The sequence below is a fragment of the Grammomys surdaster genome, unplaced genomic scaffold, assembly GCF_004785775.1.
Source record: "Grammomys surdaster isolate TR1022 unplaced genomic scaffold, NIH_TR_1.0 126271, whole genome shotgun sequence".
NCBI classification, from domain to species: Eukaryota; Metazoa; Chordata; class Mammalia; order Rodentia; family Muridae; genus Grammomys; species Grammomys surdaster.
Genome location: NW_021621071.1, coordinates 1,889,000 through 1,913,785, shown reverse-complemented (window position 1 = coordinate 1,913,785; position 24,786 = coordinate 1,889,000).

The window sequence follows — 24,786 nt, the reverse complement described above, 5'->3', positions numbered from 1 at the left end:
TGTCGGCTTAGAGTCAGGCCTTTCTGATGCCAAAATTGACACTCTTTATCACACTATTATGAAGATTCCTTATTTTTCTGGTATCTATGGCTATGAACACCATTCACCCTGGTGCTTTAACAGCAAAGTCCTGCCCAGGATTCTGTACCTGAAGTTAAATAATGCAGTCCAAAAGAGTAGTAAACATAAGAGCAAGCAGACAGAATTTCCAGTCACTCAACTCAAGGATTCGCACATGTAGACCTGATTTTCATCTCTCCTGCAGAGAAGAGATGTATGGACACTGCCATCCTCAGCTCCAGGCCTTTTACTATTGAGTATTTATGCCCTCAGCTGTAATTCCTACTGAAGGGAAGACACAATTGTCACTTGCTCCAAAACAATGATATATTTATCTGCACACACTTTTAAAACATCACTTGGAGTTAAAAACGGAGGCTTAATAAGCAAGCTGCCCATTATTCCAAGTCCGGTTCCGGAAGCCTTCTCTTTGGACCTCTGTCTAATAATATTATTATGTTCTGGTTCTGTATACATAACAAGAAGCCAACTGCTGGCCAGGTTATTATTTACTGACTTGGAATGCACACAAGCTAGACATGAACAAATGAGCCATTGGAAAAAGAGACTTTATTTTCTTTCTTTCTTTTTTCTTTCCATTTCTTTTTTCCTCTTATTTTTCCTTCCTTTCATTTTTTACAATTTTCATTGTGCATATACATTTTACTTGGTACTGTGCTATACAAGGACACTTTTATACACACACATATTATATGGTGAACATATTCCCCTCCACCCTGTCTACCTCTCCCATTAATCTCCTAGTTCTCCTAGACAGATGTGTTTCTCTCTTCTGTCTATATGCATACATGATTTCATGTACCTATCCAAAGTTTGGGCATCTCAGAAGAAAGCATACATACAATATGTATCTTTCTGAAATAGCCTTAGTTGTGCTTAATTTGATTTTCTTCAGTTGCATCATCTTTTTGTACATGATACCACTTTGTTCTTTATGACTGAGAAGGTCCTGTGTATTAACAGAGGAACAGAGGAATTTATTTTCTTAACTATAATGCTCACTTAAATCATAACTGAAAGATGCCACCATTGGGCATACTGAGAACCTCCAAAAGTCCTTTGCTCACATTCTGGAACCGGGTCCCTCCCCTTCAATGACAAGGCACCAGTGAATGCCCTGTAATCACCAAGGGCCAATGAGACATGCTTCCATTATTGCCACAGTCACAGTATTTTCCCTATGCGCAGGCTCCAAACCCCCTAAGTCAAAGGCAGCCATTTTGTGAGCGTGCGCGAGCGTGCACACACACACACACACACTTCTGCAATCCATCTCTTGCATGACTTTGGTGGCATTCCTTTGGCCCCCTGATCACTGAAGTACTCTTTCACAGCAAAACCTTTTCAGCCACCCTTATGGAAGCAAGGATTGAAACTAAGTTCCGTTAAGGAAAGTGATGGGTGCTTTTCAGAGTTGACCACAAAAGACGTAGAAGAAACCTAACAATTCTCCCCTATTGTCAGAAAGAAAAAGTTGAAGTTCACCTGTGAATCGTAGAAACGACAAGCTTGCGATGACGGAGCGCACCCGTCATGTAAACAGCCCCGTCATGTAAATAGCCTGGCGGAGGGCAAGCATGGTAAGGAGCTGTGTATCTGAGGCACGTGGCTTCCACTTCCTTGTCCAAAATGGCTGCTTAGGCTCCAGCTATAACAAAAGAAACGGGGGTAGTAGAAAAGAAACCATGCCTCTTTCCTTTATGAATATATCTTAAGAACTGCACAAGGTACTTCAGCTAACTGGCCAGTCACGTGCTTACAGCTGGCTAAAAGGCAGGCTGGGAAATGTAGTCCTAGTTTCAGAGAGCCAACCACCAAGCTAGAAACTATGTTCTGTTACTAAAGGAGAGAAGGTAGACGTTGCCAGGCAAGCAATGAGGAGTGTGCCCCCAGGAAACCATGGAAATGCCTAAGGAATAGTGGCGTTCCTGTATAGGAACATCAAATGAAGGCCAAACATATTTAATTGGGGGTATAGATAAGATAAAATGAAAGTCTATTTTACTTAGTACTTTGGAGGAGGCAGAAGGTATGCATTTGGGGATTTTGAAAGCTCCCAACTGGACCTCAAGACCCTAAGGTGATAGTTTTCATTGAGTATTCTCATCCTTTGGCTTAGAAAAGGAAGACAGAAGTCCACACAGTGATGTCTGAGGTCATTCCTGCACGGCTTGATCCCCATGCCACTCACGTGCTCACAACTTTTATTTCCAGAAGACCAAACAATTTCCCTAGTCCCAAAATTACTGCGATGCTTCCTGTTTCTGTTCTTCCTACAGTCCTTCGGTGTGAGTCATAAGGCTTTAGTTCTCACGCCGAGCTGTGCGCAGCTGGGGCAGGGTGTTGCGTGATCCTGCCTCTGCACGGAATAACATCAGCAGCAAATATTTATCGCTTGCTTAGTAAGTGTTGAGTCCTTCGCTATGGTATTATCTTACTACTGCTTGCAGTGAGCCTATGGAATACACTACCTGTTCTCACTTCATAGACAAACGAACCCACGATTAAGGTTAAACACGACAGAAAAGTTAAGTTGTGAGAAACCAGAAAGCAGCAAGTGGAAGGCCTGAAACTCTGATTCCAGAGTTCAGGATTAGAAAACCACAGATGACCAAACACACTCAGTTTCTCCTGTCTAGAATAATCGCTTTCCCTGGGCTCATTCTGTGGCAGGTGTCCATTCAACCCACCAAACAAAACCAAAATCCACATATCCCTTTGGGACCCTAACTGACTCTGGTCAGAACTATACACAAACTTAAGGGATTTTTTTCTCTCTCTCTCTCCCTCCTTCCTTCCCTCCCTTCTCCCCCCTCTCTTTCTCTCTCACACATGTATTTTTGCATACCATACACGAACACACATGCATATACATGCACCCATGCACACAATGTTTGCATTTATACACGCACACACACTCTCACGCACCCATGCCTACCTTTGTCTCATGCCCTCTACACAAAGAAAGCTGTGTAAGTAAACATGGAAAAGGATGAATTAATAATTAGCTAACTATTTGGAATGAGAACCAATCTAAATGTCAAATCAGAACACAAACCAAAATAAATACAAGTGGATTATAGTACTAAAGGTTTTCTTTTAAGAAAAAAAAAAAGAAAGAAAGAAAAGAATGTAAGAGAAAGAGACCAAAGCCTGATGGAGCTTAAATATAGGCAAATATCAGCACTCTAGAGGGAAAGAATCTTCTATGGTTCCAAGGAATTAGCAAAATCTTAAAGGCAAGCTCAGTACACATTACTAAACTTAAACCAATGTCCTTTTGTCGAAACATAACTAAAATTAGGAGAAAGCAGAACATAGTAGTCTCAAGTATGACAGAAAAGAACATTCTACTCTGTGTGAAATCCTTGAAATGAATGAATGTAATAGTTTGACCCATTGAAGGTTTCAATCAGCAGCCTGGATGACTCTTACAAGCAAAATGTTGGGCAGAGTAAACCAGGCTTCAAAAGGAGGTGCAACTAAAACTTAGGAATGCCTACATAACATACGTCACACAATTAAAAGAAATAGTAAGAAAGTGAACCTCAGAAAGAGGAGGAGGAGGCAGTATGTCCCTGATGCTTCTCGGCATGAGCCACAGTTGCAAAGAAGTTTTCTGTGTATATATAGTGTTCACACTGAGCACACATTTTATATGTGTTCTTCCTTATACACAGTGCTCACCCCTTATCGTTGGCCTCGCTTCCTACAGATTCAGTTACTAGAGTTTCAACTACAACCATTACATTTTACATAAAGCAATAATGTGTACATTGTGCCCTGATTTAAATAGTGTGATGAGATTTCAGGGTTCCTCTTCATCCTATCCTTTAGGGAATTATTCCTTTCTCAGTGTGTCCACCCTGACTACACTACCCATGCACTGGGAACTCGGTACCTTTTTCTAGATCAGCCGTCAAAGCATTGGAGTGCCCTGTGCATGTGGCCCTTATAAACACATTAGTTGTTATTGTATCTGATAATGACCCCAAGCCTAAATGTCTAGATGCTGGCAATTCCTATATGCTAAAGGAAAATTGTAAGTGCTCCATTTCATTGAGAAGGGTGACATCTCAATAAGGAAAGGAAGACTGAATGCCAAGGTTGCTAAAATCGGTGCTAAGAATGAATTGTCTACCTGCCGAAATGGGAAAGAAGGAGGGTTGGGAACACATGCTAGTATCACTGTGACTCCTGAAACCAAAAAGAGGAACAAATTCTACCACAGTCCATGATAAAAGTTTTTAAGATGAAAAAGCATTAAACACACGGCTATATTAGATGGCTGTGGTGGGCAGGGGTAACAGCACATACAACTTGAGGCAGCTGTGTACACACATCTTTTCCCCAGAGTGGAAAAGGACTAAAGAGAACTATTACTGCATGGTTAATCATACTTTTCTAAAGACAGTGGATGCTATGGTAATACTTTATTTCTTTTATTTGAAGTCTCTCCCTGGGGCTACTGATCCTGGCTCAATACAATACCTTAGCTAGAATTCCGATTTTACGGTTTTCTATACAAATCAGCCTTTTGTCACTCAGTCTATTGCCATCTGGAGTTTCACCTTCTCTCCAGCTAGACACCATGGTTTTACTTCCAAGGTCACCACTTACCTTGTGTCTACACCAGCACTGACCCGGGGACATCATACTTTCCTTTGTCACCACAACCTTGCCAGCAGCCCTTCTGCAAGTCCTAGTGCCATATACCAATCTGAGAGACTCAGTGATGTGAGTATATCCCATGTGTTGAGCCTAATGTTTTGATTGCTAATGTTTTGAGTCCTAATGATATGCCTGTACATCCCTTAAAGGAATTGCTATCCACGACTAAGTACCTAAGCCACAGAGATCTCAGCATAGTGGACAAGAGCATGACATGACACATAGATTCCATTCACAGAAGTTCGAGTCCCAGTATTGATACTTAGTTGCACGACCTTGAGCAAGTTTTTCTTTTCACCCCCTTCCTCATCTGGAAAATACGGTTAATATTAACACCTACCTTAAACCTCGTAAAGATGAAATGAAATGATCCATGCAGAAGCTCTCGGCACCTGGCATTTGAAAGGAGATGTTCCTGTAATCATCGACCTAATAACTGCCTCGCTCGCCGTAGCTTCTCCTGTCCAAGCATACATTTGAATTTTATAGAAGACACCCAGAACATTTTACAAGCAGTTAATTTTACTGAAGATTTTTTGTCCGTGCCTGTCACCTGCTAAATCAGCAACCTCACTTAAGAATCATCTTGAAGAAATGCTACTCTCAATTCATCTGGGCAATAAATGCCTTTACACAGTCTCGGGTCATAAGCCTCTTTTAGATGTAGTTCTGGTGTGTCCCGAGTGATGTCCTTGGAGAGATGACAGAAGTAACGGGAAATGCTTTTGAGAGTCATTGAGAACTAGTGCTTAACTACCAAGGAAAGCCTCCATTCGGCTTGTTGCTGTGGCAGACCTAGGACTGGGTGAGGGAAGTCAGAGTTCTGGAGGCGTGACTAGAAGCCATTCCGAGATTGATAGCTTGGCTCTGCCTAATCGGTTGACTCCATTGTTTTGAATTTTGAGAACAGAATAGATAACTAATTAACATCATTGTATGATCACCCCATGAATACAGTGTATCTTCTTGATCACACACCAGATGCCTGAGTTATGTGGCAAAGTGCATGTTCCCATTCCTTTCACAAAGCCAGCTCTTCGTTGTGCCTTTCAAAGCCTGTGTACCCTCTGCAGGGGAACTGAACAAGCTGGCTGGGGGAAAAAAAACCAAACAAACCTGTTTCCCTGACGGATAAACACTCCCTGCAAACTGAAAAGCATTTCCATCCCAGGGCCTTGTTACCCAGGTCACTGTCAAGCTCAGCTCCTTACACTGGTATCTACAAACTATAAAGCAATAGCCATGTTTCTTGAGTAGAATCTATGGTATCTCACGAAGCAGGGTGTGTGACAAGCCCATAAAATGCAATTACATGGTGGATCAGGTTGAGCAGTAACTGTACCTGGGTATAACAAGGTTACCAGCATTTACCTTGTTAAATTCATATGCAAGCACAAGGGTTTACTGATTTCTCATTATATCTTACCTGATTATCTACAAGAAAAGAGATTATAATTTTTGCTCTGCATGTGGCTTTGAAAGGGGACAATATGTATGGGCTTAGAAATAGGCAACGCTCCTCTCATCTAACTTGAATCTATTACCAAGAAAAGCCACAGAGACCCTGGTTGACATATCCCATGGTTAACTATGTGCTTAACATTTATAGACCATTTAGTCCTCATCTGCATTATAATTTTGCTATGTGCCATAAATGTAAAAATGAACCTTAGTGCGTTGTGATATAGGACCTCAGTTTATTACGTTTCCATAAAGCTGTCCAATATTTACTATGGTTTTATAACATTGTTAAATAATTGTCTTCAGCTGCCAATGAGAAGCCATTACCACCGGTAACAGCGTAATTTTCTGTATCCCACTGTGGGTTCCTTTGGTATCACGGAAGTGGCACATTTTCCATTAAACATTACGGTTCATAAAATTCTAAAGGTGACAGCCGAGCACTGCTATCACTGTAGGAAGAGCAGAGTCTAGAACGTTACCCTTGGGCCATTGGAAACAGTTATTGGGAAGAGCTTCAAAGCACAGCGAATGGCTGAGAAAATTTAAATTTGCCTCCTTAAGCAAAGGACAGAGGAAAACGTCATGAAAGGTGAACCTGTCTCCTAGACATCTCTCAGGGTATCTCATCGAGACATCTCACCAAGACAGAGCAGACGCTACTTCCTTGCCAGCATCCTGGAGGAGCTGCAAGTATATACTCAGCTTCTCATCTCCCTGTGATGCTCAGAGAGACACGCTCTGTCATCAGCACGGATCGCAGATCCCACTGCTGGATTTGATCGCCTTTATAAACTGTGGTTACAGAAAAAAAATAATTGCATGTTGGGTTTTTTTTTTCTTAGACTTTCACATTTAAGCCAGAGTAATAAATTTCCTGGAACTAGCATCTTATTTGGGGGGGATTTTTGTTGCTGTTGTTTGGTTGGTTGTTTGGTTGTTTGGTTGTTTGGTTGTTTGGTTGACTGGCTGGCTGGCTGGCTGGCTGGCTGGTTGGTTGGTTGGTTGGCTGGTTGGTTGGTTGGCTGGCTGGCTGGCTGGCTGGTTGGTTGGTTGGTTGGTTGGCTGGTTGGCTGGTTGGTTGGTTGGTTAGCTGGTTGGTTGGTTGGTTGGTTGGTTGGTTGGTTGGTTGGCTGGCTGGCTGGCTGGTTGTTTGGTTGTTTGGTTGTTTGTTTGTTTGGTTGGTTGGTTGGTTGGTTGGTTGGTTAATTTTTTGAGACAGGGTTTCTCTGAGTAGCTGTCCTAGACCTCTAACTGTAGATCAGACTGGCCTTGAACTCACAGAGACCTGCCCACCTCTGCCTCCCAAGTGCTGGTATTAAAGGCGTGCGCCACCACTGCCTGTCATATCCTAAGCATTAAGCACAATGTTTATCACACAATACACATTAGATGATTCAACAGGAATTTTTTTTAAAAACGACATCATTTTCTCTCACCTGTAGGGTCTTGAATTCTGTAGACCTCCAATGATGAAAACGATGGGCAAAACCAAAAACTATACTATTATTTCAGGAAAAGCAAAACTACAGTAAGCTTAACATACTCACCTTTTCTGTTCTTTAGGTTAGGGTGGCGGGATTGATATTGCATCTCCCTCACCCTGAACTCAAGATCTTCCTGCCTCTGCCAACCAAGTGCTAAGATAATAGGCATACACTAGCATGCCTGGCTGAGATAGCTGCCTTCAGATTTCAATGCACAGACCTGTTTCAGGCAGCTGTAAGTCCAAATCAACCTTGAACTGGGATACTTGTCAGCTCCTCCCTGGTGGCATGCTAGACTGACAAGTTTATATGATGACATCCTTGTCTTTGCTAATAACACATGACTTCTGTTCCCAATTTGGCTTTGCCTTCAACCCAACCACACCCCGGCTGTTTGACACATCAGGCCATCTCTGTATTGAAAGCTTTGCAGGTGAAGACAACAGATGTTCCTGCAGGCCAGATGTGCTCAGTTGAACTCTTCAGAGAAAGAAAAAAAAAACTTGCTCTTATATCTACAGAATTGTTTTTAATATATAGGTTAGCATTAAACTATTTCGATACTTTTAAAATTTGTGTGTGTGTGCGTGTGCATGTGTGTGTGTGTGTGTGTGTGGTATATTTGCATGCACATGTCCATGTGTGTACCTATGTGCATGCAGGCATGGACATTTAGATTCTTGGCAGCATGCTTTAAAGAGCTGACTTTTTCTGGTTCTGCCAGCACTGGAGTTAGGGACCGGGGTCTCAATACTTGGATTTTTTGATGGTGGATTCTAGCTTAGGTCTTCAACCTTGCATGGCGAGCAATGTGTTATTGATTGATCCTTCTCTTCGGCCCCTCATGATGGAATTTTCGTACTTATGTGTCATAATAATTTGTTCCAGTTGATCCTTTCTTCCCCTGTCCTCCGCTGTGCCTCCTCTAGCCCCTTCCACTCCCCAAGACAGTTCCAATTACATGAACTCTACTGCCCTCTCTCCCCACTCCCAGAGGATGTCTCCCTCCCCTCTCATAGACACACCCATAGAATCAGATACACATACTTATGTAACAACTTAAAACCCAGGTTCTGCAATGATCTAAAATGTGGTTATTAAGTCTCCACATCTGGGTTATTTCACTTAACATAATGATTTCTAGATTCACTCATTTTCTGGCAAACATCACGATTTCATTTTTTCTTCATCTAGTCATCTGTTGATGGACATCTTTAATAATTCCATTTCCTGGATATTGTGAAAAATGCAGCACTAATCATGGATAAACAAATATTTTCTATAGTGTTTTGACTCAAGAATGCTACTGGTGTATATATATGTTATCTTGGGTGTTTACATTGCTGGGTCATGCAGTGCTTCTGTTTTCTGATTCCTAGAGACCTCCATATTGGCTTCTATAGTGGTCTGTGTTCCTACCAGAAATGTTTAAAAGTTTAAAGCAATGGTTTCAACCTTTCTAATGCTGTGACCCTTTAATACATGTTGTGGTGACCCCCAACCATAAAATTATTTTCATTGCTACTTCATAGCTGCAATTTTGCTACTATTATGAACTGTAATATAAATATCTGTGTTTTTCGATGGTCTTAGGTGACCCTGTAAAAAGGTCACTCAAAAACGTCCCCCTCCCAAAGAGTCATGACCCACAGATTGAGTACCACTGGTTTAAATAGTCCTTTTTTCCCACATCTTCACCAATATGTTCATCATTTATTCTCTTGATAGTGGGCACTGATTTGACTAGGGTAGCTTGGGCTCTCAAAGCAGGTAGATTTCCCTGATAGTGAAGATGTTAAACGTTCTTTGACCACACACTTTTTTTTTTGAGACTATTCACTTGATTAGCCTCTTGGTTGATTGATGACTGTCTGACTGAATGAGGATGTAGAGAGTTTTCAGTTCTTCACATAGTCTACATATTAATCCCCTAGCTGAAGTATAGATGGCAAATATTTTCTTCCATTCTCAGGCTATCTCTTCTATCTTGTATTTTTTTTTTTTATCTTTGCTGTGTAGAAGGTTTTTTTGATTTCGTGTAGCCTCATTTGTTTTCTGCACTACTGAAGCCTTTTCTAGAAAGTCTTTTGCCTTCGTCTGTACCTTGGAGTATTTTTGTGTTTTCCTACATCAATTTTAAAGGTCCAGTGCTTGGTTAAGATCACCAATCTAATCTGAATTGCTTTCTGTGCACAATGAGAGATACGGATCTAGTTTCACTCTTTTGATAGGAGGAAATCCAATTTCCCAGTACTACTTTTTAAAGAGTCTGCCTTTCCTCCAAAGTTTGTGTTTTACTACTTTGTCAATAATTACTGGACTGTAGCTCTATAGTGATCTCTCTCTCTCTCTCTCTCTCTCTCTCTCTCTCTCTCTCTCTCTCTTTCTTTCTCTCTCATCTGTCCACCACATACTCACATTGTATTGGCTCCTGCTACAGGTTGACCACATCCTCTGACCACACTGCATAGCTCGATGGCAATCGGGTGTCTATGACTCACCTGTACCTTGTGCCAGAGGACAGGTTTGCGATCCACACGTCTCTGTCTGTCTCCCTCCTCTTGCCCTGCATCTTGGTAGATGGGGCTCTGTGTGTCTATGGCCTGGCCTGGCCTGGCTGTGGGGGCAGAGGGCAGATCTATAGGTATCTTTCCTGCTCGCTCCTCACGGCATGGTGGAACACAGGTCTCTGTCTGTCTTCTTCCTCCTATGCTGCACTGCATATCAGATGTTTACATTAAAATTTGTAACAGTAGCAGATTTCCAGTTATGAAGTAGCAACGAAAATAATTTTATGGTTGGGGGCACCACAAGATGGACTGTGTTAAAGGGTTACAGCATTAGGGAGGTTGAGAACCACTGATCTAGTAAGTAATAGGCTCATTTTTTTTTCTGCCATAAAATTGAGAAGAACAAGAGTAAGTTCTATGGTTTAAGATCAGCTATGCTATGGAGAAAGAGAATGGGGAACTGAACAACGGGCAGTTTTCATATTCAGTGGGACTCAGAGTAGCAATGTCTAAAAATCATACTAAAAACAAAATGAAATAAAGGGTCTATATTTTGAACCCATCACGTTTTCTGTTAAAACCTCTCTTTGCCCGTGGCAGCATACAGGGCAAACCTTTGACTATAGATTTGCCAACTAGAATTTCAAACAATCTTTCCCAGGCGTCCTCTTGGCTTGCTTTTTCAGCAAAATCTCTTTCCTATAGCCCAAACTGACATGGAATTCACTTTGTACCCCAGGCTGGCCTTGAACTCACAGCAGTGTCCATGCCTCAGCCTCCCAAGTGCCAGGATTACCAGTGTGAGCCACCAAGCCATTCCACTGCTGGGAATAGTATACCACTTAAAAGAAGGTGCTCATAAAGTGAAGTGACTGCAAACCCAGAATAGCACAGTGTATGGTCTACTTTTACCTGTCATCTGACAGGCAGTCCTACAGAACTCATCCTTGTTGTCTTCTAAAAGGCCCCACGGTAGCTTCATGGAACAGTTCTCTTTATGTCCTAGTAGTTCAACAGTTATATAATGCTTATATAATTGAAATTATGACCAAGTAAACAAATTGAAGAACAAATCAAACTGTCATCAGCTATGCCTACAGTTTAAGAGATGAAACAAAACAACAACAACAACAATAACAACAACACACACACACACACACAAAAAGAACAGACCTAAACCAGGGCTTATTTCACAACTTTATTGCACCTATCTTGGAACCCTATTACATGAGGGTCTGACTTAGAGATGGAACAAAGCTGGATGTCTGTCTGTCTGTCTGTCTGTCTGCTTGCTTGCTTGCTTGCTTGCTCAAAAGATAAGTAAGGTCTTTCCAGTATTACCCAGACTAGACCCAACGTTCTAGGCTGCAGAGACTGGCCTCAGCCTTCGAGCAATTAGAATCTTAATATCCAAGGAGCGCTTAGTGATGCTCTTACATCTATCTGTCTCACAGACCACACTTTTGAGTTTCAAGACACTAAAGCAGTGTTTCCCTGTCTTGTCTACACATTGGTCACCTGAGTCCCACCCGATGTGAGCAGAACAATACCCTGGAATCTTGAGTTCAAAAGCTGGACACAGGACCACACTGTAGCTTACAGCTTGACTGTTTCCCTGCTGATGGTCAGGTTGTCATTTTGCAGAGGAATGCGGAGTGTTCATTACTCCAGTGAGTGGGTGCTTAAATTGGAGTGAGTTAAGGGAGCTGACTTTCCTCAGCGTCAAAAAAGCGATGCTCTGTTTTCGTAACCTGACTTCTGCTCTAAGACTTCTGATTTCCTTTATATAAAACCCCATTAATTTTTTGATGCAGTGTGTAGTATGAAATCACCCATGAGGTCATGGTTTATCCTTGCAAGCGTGTCCCTGAGCTGTAAGACCATTTCTGTGTCATTAACTCCATAATGATTTTGATCCCTTAATATACAATTGGGGCAGCTACTGTTTTTGTCAATATTCTTTTACAGGAACATGATCACATTCATCAATTGCACATTACCTATTGTCTATGACTGTTTGGAGAATGTCACAACAAAGTATATGGCCCACAGAGACTAAAATATTTACTATCCAGACCGCAGCTGAAAATGTTAGTCACCCACTGATGTGTGGGACCGTCCATCAAAGCTCGTAGTAAAAAGTAGGCCTGTCAGATAGTTCCACACAACAGGAACAAGGCTAGTTCTAAGAATCATTGGTACCTTTCATCAATTCTATTAACAATCCCTCTTAAGATCACTTAAAATATCTGATGGTGGATAGGAGCCTTAAATGTTGGCCAGAATATGGTTCTAAATTCAGTGGCAAGTTGAAACATAGCCTAAAATTGAACCCAGGTAGCAAAACGAAAATGAGCTCGGATGAAGCCCAGCTCTGGGAGGTGATAGCGGGACAGAAATGGATTCCCTGCTCTAACTCCCCTTTGTGCTGTGGTGATGCCGAACCACAGATCTCTTGAGCACAGGAGCAGTTGCTACAGCCTGAGCTGCAAGCTTTCAGCAGGGGAGTTCCTAGGCGCAGACTCTCACACACACATTATTCAAACTCGTTTTACTAATTGATTGCCTTTTGTTTAAAGTCCAAAATAGAACATTATCCTTTTCATCAATTTTCTCAGCAGTCTGCAAATTTATTGCGTGTAAAGTTCTACTTAGGTAACATTCAATCATCTTTCCTAGCAATTTCAGTGAGCAATGTGCCCGGAGATGCTGAACAGCCTGCTCTGCCTAGCCCCTGCGTGCAGCCTAGCCACTGTGTCCAGAGCCGCACGTGACAGACGGCTAATAGTGGCGCTCTTTAAGCTTATAATTTCTTTAGACTTTCTTGACAGTGTTGAAAAATGAACACCACCATTTGCATTTCCATGAGCTATTCTTAAAGCTTCCTTTGTTCGGGTTGCATGAAATGAGAGGATAAATCAAACACAACGCAGGGATATTTAGGGAGGAGAGGTAACGCATACTCCGTAAAGCTATATTTCAGCATTATACTTTATATATTTATGTTTCTATCTTTGAATGCATTTCACCAAAATCTCTGGCTTCATCTATGGCTCGTGTTAATAACTTCGATTCAAAATTTCTTTGAATGATCACGCTCTTGGAATTAAAGCAGTTATTATTCAGAATCTGATTATTTACAAGAAAATAAGGGATGAGAGACGGCTCAGGGCTTAGGAGAACTGACCGCTCTTCTTTAGGACCCAGGTTCAATTCTCAGCCCCAACATGGCAGCCCACAACCATCTGGAACTCCAGTTCCAGGGGATAAAGTGCCTTCCTTTGGACACCACAGGCATCAGGCACACAAATGGCACACGGACATATACGCATGCACACAAAATAAAGTAACAAAGAATTTAATGAAGTAGTCTAGGCATAAGAAGACAAATATTGCATATTTTCCCCATGAGTGGGACCTTTAAAATGTTAATTTTATGGATGTAGAAAAATAGGACAGTGGTCACTAGAAGCAGGGAATGGCAGACAGAATAGAAATGAGGACCGTGGAATGTAACTGCTAATAAATGGAAACAACCCTCTCTGGTCCACAGTAAGGTGGCCACAGTTTATTATTACCATTATTGTTGTTGTTGTTGTTGTTGTTGTTGTTATACCTTTAAGAAACTAAAAAAGAAGAGTTAGAAAGCCACCAACACAGAGATATGTCGGGAGCCGCATTCGCCATTGTGAAATGGCGCCAGCTCCGTGAGGGAGCCGGGATTGAATGTGCGCCTGCGGAGGGCGAGCCGGCTTCCCGTTCCCCGGTTTTAGTCAGAGCCAAGCCGAGTGTGCGCATGCGCAAGGCGCAAAAAATTAATATGCTAATTAGGTGACACTTAAAGAGCCAATGAGCATGCAGCACGTTCTCCCAGGGCTCTGTATAAGCCGTGGGTTCTGGGGCTCGAGGTCCTTCGCCACTACCATCTAAGAGAGCTGTAACACTACCATCTAAGAGAGCTGTAACGCCATCTAAAAGAGCTGTAACAAGTAAACTGCTGTCAGAAGAATCCTGAGTGTGGCGTTCTCCTTATCGGCGAGGTGGCGTGTCACAGAGATATTAAAAACATTGAAGACTATGGAAACGTATATGACCCTCACTTGACTATTACACATTGTACAAGTTGTATCAAATTATCAAATGCTCTTATTGATACGTATAAGTCTTGTGCATAAGTGAAACAAAACTGCCTGTCATCACTGTGCTTAAATGAAAATCCTCTTGCAGATTATTCTGTGAAACAGTTAAAGAGCATGTGATTTCTTTTTTTTGTCTATTTTATAGTTTATAATAAATAAAAGACAAAAAGGACCTTCTTTGAGCAACCACTGTAAGAAAAAGTATCGTCATTTATCCGAAGATGAACAGGAAGACTACCTCAAGACAATTCAGACATGCATAGATATGAAGTAGTCTATTGAACCTTGAGACTGGAGATCGATGAAAGGTATGGGTGCCCATCACACAACTGTCTGTTAGCATAAGAGCAAACATCAGATCAAATGCAACCAAGCAAGTACTGCTGCCATGGATACCAGACACTCATGCACACACACTGCTACACAGCCTATACTTTAAGCTCAGGAAGGGCCTCCTTTTCAGTCCTTTGTGCAGAAGGACATGAACGTTTCCCTGTGGTAGATGAGACTGTGTCCCAGAAGCAAGTGTCAGCTCACCATCTAATGTAGGTACTTCCTCTTAAGTGAGGACACGCACAGCTAAAGGAAGGCTTGGCCCTGGTCACATTCCCGAGGGTTCTGGGATGCTGCCAAGAGACATTCTCAAGCCCCACTCCTAGAAGGGCAGGACGTGTTGCCCCAGCTACTAAACGATTTGCTTATCTCAAATACCTCTCACTTCATCCATGGAAAAAATATTACTACCATCCCTTGATCTCAAGTTAGATATTAATTTCTAAATGATTTGGCTGCAATAATTCCAGGAAATTTACTGTAAGGTCTTTGACATGCCACTTAAGCATTTCTTAAGGTTGCTCCTGATTGGAACATTCCTCTAATGGTCCCTTGGCATAGAGTTTATTTCTACACAATACACGTTCCCACCACATCATCTATGAGGGAGGATTTTAAAGAAATTGCAGGCAGTTGAGCACACATCCATCTCTCTCGGCACCATGGTGCTTACATAAGCAAAACTTTAATTGGATAGTGAGTGCAGAGAGGACTGACTCAGCCTAGGGTGCTAGGGCAGCTTTGCAAAGGGAGGTGACATTTGAATGGGATCTTGCAGTTCACCGGGCAAAAGAATGAATTTGTCACACACACACACACACACACACACACACACACACACACTCACACACACGATTACCCCAAGCCAAAAGAACAGAGTGTGCACAAGCAAATAGGCAAACCAAGATGCCTGCCATGCTCAGACATTAAGATACCCACAGCAACTGACTATGGAGTAGAAGAAACTGAGTAAGAGAAATAGGGGGTTCCTCAAATGGCCAGTAGCCAATGGCCTTTCCTTCCTTCCTGTCGTCTCCGTTTATCTCCATCCTCCCCACAGCAGGAAACAGAAAAGGGACATCATGAATTTGCCAGTTCATCTTCCAACTGTTGGCAGTGATCTGGTGCTGCCAACTGATCACTGCTGCTGTGGCACTAGACTCCAGAAATGTGGGCTTTCTAAACCTAATGTGTAATCACAGTCTAGAATATAACAGTATATACAGGAAGTTACCTTTGTACATGGATGTGACTTCTTCTTTTGATGTGTGTGTGTGTGTGTGTGTGTGAGAGAGAGAGAGAGAGAGAGAGAGAGAGAGAGAGAGAGAGAGAGAAACAGAGAAAGAGAAATAGAGAGAGAAACAGAGTCAAACAGAGAGAGAAACAGAGAGAGAAACAGAGTCAAACAGAGAGAGAAACAGAGAGAAAAACAGCGAGAGAAACAGAGACACAGAGAGATAGAAACGGAGAGACAGAGAGAGTCCTGAAATAGTTGAAGTATAAAATCATTGAAGATTGAAGTCCTTCCAGGCTCTGTGTGTGTGTGTGTGTGTGTGTGTGTGTGTGTAGGTCTGAAATAGTTAAAATACAAAATCTTTGAAGTCCTTCTGCCAGGCTGTGGCATTTGCAAGAGGAAGAAGTGATTATGCAAAGGTGAGAGGCTCCTCTGTCTCTGAAGCAATACTGGTGTGATGTGACTCAAAACATTCATGCAGAGAACAAAAGCCCAGTTGACTCCAGGAACCAGCTAAGAGGGTAACTTAAACAAACAGGGAGGAAAAGAGATATGTCAAAGATCGACTGAGACAGAGCCTCTGGAGCTCTGACTGAGGCTGGCCAGCTGTACAGGGCATGCGACTACTGGGGGGAGGGGGTATCACGGCATAAAGTCACCAGATCTTCGATGTCAGTTCAGAGAGCGGTCTGGAAGGCCTTTTGAATATTTCCAAACATTTAGTGTAGTAAAGCTCAAAGAACAGAGAGATCTGACCCACCTAGAGATGAGGACAGTACATGCTAAAAAAAAGTAAATTTGGGCAGCATGCGACATTATGTTTGGGACAGCTTGGTGTCAGGACTGGACATCTGTATTTCCTTTAACAAAACGATGTTGAAAGAATCTGTATGTAAGGAGACTCTTCCTAAGTAGCAATTCAATTTCTCTGCTTTTGCTGAAATGACCATGTATGGTAAGTAATTTACTAATAAAAGTGGAAAGATAAGTTATTATATAATGACCATTTACTCAGTAAAGTCAAATCCATCAAAACACGATTCCACAGAGACACTTTCTTTTAAAGGGATCATATAATAAAACTTTGGGATTAATTACCTTTAACTGACATTCTCTTCCATTCTCTGCTAAATAACTTTGTCTAGAAACTTCTGAGTGGAATTGATCCTACTAGAAGTAATTTTCTCCTCTCTTTCTCCCTTACTCTTGGCTTCCACATGAACTACTGTTGTACTGGTTTCCAAATGGAGATGTCGGTACTAGTCTGGTATCTGCTTCCCTGTAACGGAGCCTGGGATTCCAAAACTTCTCCAGGGAACAAAGCACTAGTGGCACAGTGGCATGATTCACACACAGGGATTCCAGAGCCAGTCTGGCTTAGGACTTGCCATGTGGCTCACATCCTCTTCTGATCCTCATTATCAGTAAAATGACTGAGTTCTGAAGTCTTGGGAGAAAGAACTAAAATTTAATCCAGTGCATTTTAATAAGTATAGAACAATACAAATCTAAGAACATATAAGATGAAAACAATGAGTCTACCAAATTCAATAGGAGCTAAAATGTAATGGAAAAGTTGTAGGTCTACTTAGGGGCCAAGGAAGTACGTTAAATAAAAACAACTGGGGATTGTAGACTCCCCTACACGGATGGTTAAAGACACCAACTATGAAACCATCACTTCTCTCTGTGGCTATGAGCATACTGTTGCCCTGGCTAGTTTTCTATCAACTTGACACAAGCTAGAATCATCTGAGAGGAGGGAACCTCAATTTAGAAAATGCCCCCCTAAGACTGGGCTGTAGGTAAGCTTGTAAGGCATTTTTTAAATTAGTGATTGATGGGGGAAGACCCAGCCCATTGTGGGTGGTGCCATCCCTGGGCTAGTGGTCCTGGGTTCTATAAGAAAGCAGGCCAAGCAAGTCATGAGGAGCAAGTCAGTAAGCAGCACCCCTCCATGGCCTCTGCATCAGCTCCTGTCTTCAGGTTCCTGCCCTGTTTGAGTTCCTGTCCTGACCTCCTTCAGTGATAGACTATGATTTGGAAGAATAACCCAAATAAACCCTTTGCTGTGCAAGTTGCTTCACAATTATGATGTTTCATCACATCTATAGAAACCCTAACTAAGCCAGTTGTCATAGTAATTGCAACCAGGTCCTAGCAATATTGCCAAGAGACATCTTCTCATGGTACCATCTTAAGTTACAGACAAAAGTAGAAAGACACATCTGACTTGTTAAGAATACCTACCAGGTCCTTTTTTTTAAAAACAAACAAACAAACAAACAAACAAACAAGGAAACAAAACAGTAGCAATCAGCTACTGACTCACATCACTACTGGGATAATAGGAAGACTAAAATCAAATTCTGCCACACATTCAGAATCAAGTTAGAGAATAAAATGAAGAGATAGCAAGACCTTTATTTTCCTTACTGAAAATAGGGATTGCCTCAAACATTTCAGCCAAACTTGATGCCTTTAATAGCAGAAATGCCAAGAGCTTACTCCTGACACTTATTTTGCTAACAAGCTACTATTTCTAAACATTTCCATTATCATTACACTAATTAGACAAAATATCTGGTGTTAAGCCAACATAAAGATAGATAGCTGTTTGCAAAACCTGCCAGTAGAATGCAACCTCGCAGGTCAAACATCAACTGACAACACATAGAGTGTGAATTCTTGATCTGGGCTACTGAGCTCTCGTAGTATTCAGCCTAAATTCACATACACACACACACACACACATACATACACATACATACATACACACACATAGAAATAGACATGTATATGTACACACACACATACACACACACAAACATATACAAACACACACGCATGCATACACACATCCATATACATAGACATATACATACACACATATACATACAAACGTATACTCATACACACATACACATAGGCACACTTACACATAACCACACACACATACACGTACATACATATACATACACACATTCTCTTATTGCTAATAAACATATTTTAACAACAGGAAGATGTTAAAGTAAGTATAAAATAATACACTAAGACAAAATTGTACTCTCATATGAAGAAAGATATGTATATTTGATAACACTTGCTCTTATAATAGTTAATAAAATGTATTCTATTACAATAATAGATCAGCTTATTGATTCAAATTTAAAATACATATTTGGGATCTGGAGTGACTCAGCAGTTAAGTAGAACCGGCTGCTCTTCCAGAAGACCTGGATTCAAATCTTAGCACCCACATAGCAGCTAACAGTTGTCTGTAATTCTAGTTCCAGGGGATGCAATGTCCCCTTCTGACCTCCAAGAATACAAAGTACATATATGGAGCACGGACATACATGCAGACAAAACGCCCATACAAATTAATTAAAATGATATTTTAATAAAATAAACAATATATTTGAGAAGTTGATTTAAGTGTTTAAATCTAAATCAGAATCCTGTTTTTGTTTAGTACTCTAACAAGAGCTTTAAGTTTTGCTATATTTATGAATATACTGTTAAAGAAATTATCCTTAAAACTTTAAGAAGTTTTGATAGTCAATGTTGTTCAGAAGTTTTCACATCTATAAAATTTTTAACTGTGATTGAAAATGGTACTTAAAAGACTAAATTTTAAATGAGAACAAGTACTATTCAAAGACTCTATCAAAAATGGTTATTACAGACCTCTAGACTAATAAAACATAATTTTCAGATTGAAATAAAACCCAGCAGAACTAAATTTTTAACTATGATTTTATTCAATTGAATATTAACGTTACCAGGGAAAATCTCCATGTGGTCTTTTCTGCACATACAATTTACCTCAGGGCCCCAAATTCAGCATTAATATCACAAAACAAAGATTCCTTCACACAGGTTTTCAAGGAAGGTTGCTATAGTTACAGTAAGCTCTTATAAGGTTACGCTATTAGAATAACTCCCTTGGGACCACCCAAAGAAGTGCCAAGGACCTCCATCCCAGGCTCTAGAACAGTGGTTCTCAATCTGTGGGTCAAGACCCTTTTAACAAACCTCTATCTCTAAAATTATTTACATTACGATTCATAACGGTAGCAAAATCATGGTTATAAAGTAGCAATGAAGATGATTTTATGGTTGGGGGTCACCACAACATGAGGAACTGTACTACAGGGTCTCAGCATTAGGAAGGTTGAGAACCACTGGTCTAGAAGGGAACAGTGGTACCAAATCAGTATTTGAAGCTTTGCATACAATTGTAGAGATAACCCTAATCTACAGAAGGAAAGATAAACTGAAACCAAAAAAATTTGACTGGTCTCGCATACCGCATAACCCAGAAATGAAGCCATGATTGATTCTCTGTTCTAATCCAGTGGGTTTTGTTTATTGTTTGATATTAACGAGCATTTTTGAAGTGCTTCCTACTAAGCCGGCAGTTTGCATCCTGTCTCAGCTCTGAGACTATAGTAGTCACAAAACCCTTAACCCTTTGGAGAACAGATGTCCATGGAAAACACATAGATAACAGGGTACGAGCTGGTGCTAAGCGCTTTAAATCAGAAGGCGACATAAAGGAGACATGTGTCTGACAGGTAGACACTGCTTGGTTGTAACACTTCTATGTTGTTTGGCCAAGAGGAAAGCCACCCTTCCCTATGATATGTGGACCAGGGCCAGCATGCAGAGAGAACAGCCTGTCCCATGTTTAAAGGAGAAAAACAGTCTTTTCCTCTACCCCAGAAGACTCTCAGCTGAGGCCGCTAGGGTTTTTTGGGTTTTTTGGTGGGTTTTTTTTTTTAAGGCATATTTACTACAAAAGGAAAATGAACATGTTGGTTAACACGTGCCTCGTGCACATGACACATGAGAGTGCCCAGAGACCAGAACGTTAAGAGGTACGCCAGGACTTATTCTAGATAGAACTTTTAACAACGGATAAGAAATTTATTGAGAAATGATAGAACAAATGATTGGATTTCAGGTTTTCGAAGTGAGGGAATAACGGACATGTAACTAAAGACTCTTAAGACATGTTACATCTTCACAAACATACCATAAGTTGAAAACATTGTAAGTCAATACACATTATTGAGTGTCACTAACCTGCTGAACACTAACAGGGGCTGGCTGTTCAGTCAGGATCCTGCTCATGACCGGAAGCTGCCACTCCCTGCCACTGTCTAATATTACAAGAGATAATCATCTATGTATGCCTTGGTCCAACCTCAAGTAGCAAAATTTTGAAGTCAATTTTCCACTGATCTGTATACCACTTTTTGTAACACGGTAAAAGTAAAACCCATACTAAGCCATGGGCCATCTGCATCGGGGGAAGATGATGGAATAGGTCTGTTTGCTGACATCTCTAGGACAGTCTCTGCTAATGAGTCTAGAGTCATCTCAAGAATTCAGCTTCCATCCCTATGCCAAAAGACAGGTAGAAAACGTTGCTTATGATGTCTGCTTATTAATTGTCATTGATTTGTTTGTCAACCAATCAGACTTGGAGTTGCCATGTGCTTGTCCCTTCTACCAGCAAAGGATTATGGGAATAACGTTCCAGGTGGTCACAGAGTACTAGGCAAAGAGCCTGGAAGTGAGAAGAGATTGGAAAATGGGGAGAGTGAGCATTTAAAGTAGAAGGCTTGGCTTCAATTCCAAAAACAATAAAGGGTCATTGGAAGATGCTAGGAGGTACGTGATCGGATTCATCCTGTGAGGAGAGCATATAACTATGTCAGAGTCCAAAAAAGGAAACCAGCTGTGAGCAGCTACAGCCCCTGCCCTCTGCCCCCCGCCCCCCGCCCCTCGTGAGACTGACAGATGAATCCCATGATGGTATAGCATCTGGGCAGAAGACAGACAAACTCTGAAGTGTCAGGGCGGTTGAACCCACAGGAGAGCTTTCTTCTGTAAAGAAAATAGTTTGTGCGTCCCTCTAGTGGGCTTCGTAGTATGTCCACTGACATGGCAGGATTGATATTTTGAGATCTTTGGGATGCCTGTGTATTAAAATATCAGAAAAGGGAAGAAATTTTTACACATTTCCAGATGAGTCTATCCTCAGACCCAGATACGGTCCACTCCCACTCCGTGTCATTCAGAGACTCATTGGATAGCCATTGATTCTTATGTTTCCTTTTTTGGTTGAATGTGTTATATATAGTCTTTTGAATTAAACAAAGAATGGCATACATTGGCCACACAGTTACATGCATTTAAACTGCTAATGCTCTGAGCAATATGTTCACCATGCTTGCAATCAGTTATCAGCGTTGTCTTTGAACAGTGGCGGGTGCTTCTTATTGAAGAATCAGATTAAGCAGAGATCCACTTAAGAAGCCACAGACCTAGACCCAGATATTGGTTCCCAACTTGCCACCCATGTGATTTTCATTAGGTGACCTCAATTCTTTGAATCTTGGCTGTTTATCATCTCCATTGATTCTAGTACTTAATGTAGCTTTCATTGGATCGTCCATATGGTAGGCATTCAAAAAGGTTAGTTGCTATTAGTACTTATTTTTCTTTTCATGACCTCTTTGACTTTCCTAATGAGCCTGTCTAGAACTAAGATGACCTATACATTAAGACCAGAAGGGAATGTGCAGGGCGTACCTGTCCTGAAGGCATATGGCATCTCTGTTATGGAGTACACATCTGCTGTGTGCACAAATATTTGGAGTAGACGGCCACTTAACTCAGGCTGACTTAAAAATGAGATTTCAAAGTTTGTCTCCTGGGGTCTTATGGAATCATCTGCTTAAGTGTCACAGCCTTTAATGTTCAAACTCTTTTTAATTAAAACTTTCATCTCCGGGAGAAAGAATCTAGGAATAAGAAAAAGCCAGAGTGAGTCCCCTGGCTGCTGAAATTACCCACAGCATAAAATAAGAGCTTCAAGGTCAAGGACCATTTAACCGAGCTCAGTAAAGATATTTTCAGACTCTCAAAAATCTGAAACCCATTAGGTTAAATAGAATTCTGGGCACCATACTCAGTTTAGGTCAACTCAGCCCACTCAGGCCCCATTTCCTTGCCGAACACCTATAATTTGTAACATTTACTTAAGGGAGCCATTTGTGGCCACTGTAACTCTACAATTAATTGGAGAATAAATCAGTTGATAATTTGTTAGTCTAATGGCAAATATCACCACCTTTCATTGTCAAGGTCCCCCCATCAGATTGTGGCCTTTCAGTTTGATCTCTGTTATCTTAAAGTGCTTCTAAGCCTTGAAGCTACCAACAGCCCTTCTACACTGGGAGTAATCTTCAAATACATTTTCACTTATTGATCCTTTACACCTCCAGCAGTTTAGGGATTCCTACGTCTTTGATCTTCAAGGATCTTGGGGGAAAAAAAAAAACAGTCGCTAACCACTCTCCAGCACCATCTAAGCACATGCAACACGCCAGAACTACATGCTATTGTTTCTTCCCCTCCTACAACCTGGCATAAGAGTTTCAGGAAGAATCTAGCTAAAAGTAATGACAGTGTCACCCAGTTCACCGATTCCAATGTCTTATAGATCAAAATGATGAATTCTTCCCATGGTATGTTTGCATCAAGATCCACTCTGAAACAATAACGTCCAGTGATTCACTTCAGGGTGTATCTACTCACATTATATATCTCGTATTAATTGGCATGAAAATAGCTAATGTTCTGAACACTAGTCCTAGGACTTTATCTGGATTAGTGATGTCATTCTAATCAAATACTACAAAGAGGATCATTGATACCCCAACTTCATAGACGGAGGAGTGAAGAAAACACAGAGATCACAAAACTTGCCAAAAACAGGAGCATGAGAGATGAATCAGTGCTCATGTTTAACACATCTCTGGAGGTGAGATTTGTATGCTTGCTGAGCTAGCATGATTTCAGATCCGAGAACCCATGTAAGACGCCTCATGTGCTCACATGAGCACCTACAACCCCAGCACTAAGGGAGGGGACAGAGAGGGGGACAGAGACAGTAGGGTCACTGAGCCTTACTAGCCACAAACCTAAATTCAGGTTCAGTGAGAGACTCTCTCAAGGGAGTGAGGTAAAGAGTTACAGAGTAGTATGCTGAAAGTCATCCTCTGGTCTCCACATGTACACAGGTACATACACCAGCACATATATGGCATATACCACACTCATACACACTCATATACACATATACAAACACACACAATTCCCCCAGCACCCAGAAATTTGCTAAACATCATTAGTTATTAAATGAAACCTAATTGTTCAGGCTCCATGACCTGAGACCCTACTGGCCAATCATTCTCAATTTTCTTAGTGATGTGACCCTTTAATACAGTTCCTCACATTGTGGTGAGTCCCTCAACCAAAAAAAAAAAAATTATTGCTACTTCATAACTGTAACTTTGCTACTGTTATGAATCATAATATAACTATCTGATATGCAGGATGTCTAATATCTAACCCTTGTGAAAGAGCTGTTCAATTCCCATGGGGTCTTAACCCACAGGGTGAGAACTGCTGCCATAGGCTCTCAATCTGGTATTCCTGGCATTTTCCACCAGATAATTCTTGCTTGTTGGGGATTTCCTTAGTTACTTTTCTCATTGTTATTAAAATAATAATAATAATAAATGACTGACAAAGGCAAGGAAGGGAAGGGAAGGTTTCTTTTGTCTCACAGTTTGAAAGCACACTGTCACAGAGGGGAAGACACTGGACAGGAACATGAGCACACAGTCACAGTGGAGGAGACACTGGACAGAAACATGAGCACACTGTCACAGTGGAGGAGACACTGGACAGGAACATGAGCACACTGTCACAGTGGAGGAGACACTGGGCGGGAACATGAGCACACTGTCACAGTGGGGAAGACACTGGACAGGAACATGAGCACTCTG